General features: G+C 37.9%; 1 protein-coding gene across 1 annotated transcript in view; it reads left to right on the top strand.

Moving 5' to 3' along the window:
- The window catches only part of LOC108690672, a 19,585-nt gene that overhangs the window by 16,812 nt on the left and 1,911 nt on the right, over nucleotides 1-862 (top strand). The window lies entirely within an intron of this gene.

Genomic DNA, 862 nt, shown 5'->3' with positions numbered 1-862 from the left:
GGGGGGAGGGGGGGGGGGGGGGGGGGAAAGGAGCGGTCGATATATAATTCCATCTGATCACGGTGTTCACAGCTTACGTTATGTCTCAACATTTACGAAGCGCATTTCCTAGAAGTATTTTCAGTATGTAATGCATTACGACATCATCAATCATCATGTAAACAAAAATTAAATTATTCTTACATTTATGAAAGAGCTACTCTGATTTTAAATCTGATAATAAATTCGATAATAAGAATAACGGAATTTTAGAAATTGAAATTGATGAACTCTAATGTTATCTTATAATATATTGTGCAACTTTAATTTTGATCAGAGAAATGACGTTGGGACATATAGAAATGAGAAATGCTGCAGTATTTGAATTGAAATGATAGGAATAACGCGACTATCGGTAGATAAGTTTTTGAGTACCTGAGTACATTAGTAGTACATTTTCGAGTCGACGCTACTCGTGGAACTTGGCTGCCTCTCCAACGAACGCAATGATCCGTTATTCACGCTGTCGTAAGTTGAAATGTCTCACGGAAACTTCGTCGTATCCTGGAAGCGTAATGCGCGAAATATTCCTACTTATATTCCTTCTTTCACTCTCGAGCGTACATCACGAATATAAAATACGATAGCAACGGCTTTTAGTTTCCACGGCGTGCAATACATCCGCATCAACGAAAGACGTCAGAAGTAGCGAAGCATTGTAGATATTTTCAAGTACGACGTTACTGAAGATATATTTTCATATGTAAAGTTAATCGCTCGAGAGCTGGCTCCGTTTCAATTTTCGGACATTACGCAACGCTTGCATAATCGAAATCCTCGTTTCTGTTACATTTGCAGTAGCAATTTAAATTTATTTCACTGG

This window comes from Atta colombica, unplaced genomic scaffold, assembly GCF_001594045.1.
Source record: "Atta colombica isolate Treedump-2 unplaced genomic scaffold, Acol1.0 scaffold35, whole genome shotgun sequence".
NCBI classification, from domain to species: domain Eukaryota; kingdom Metazoa; phylum Arthropoda; class Insecta; order Hymenoptera; family Formicidae; genus Atta; species Atta colombica.
The sequence above is the reverse complement of the archived record's forward strand: the minus strand, read 5'-3'. Positions and strand labels throughout refer to the sequence as shown.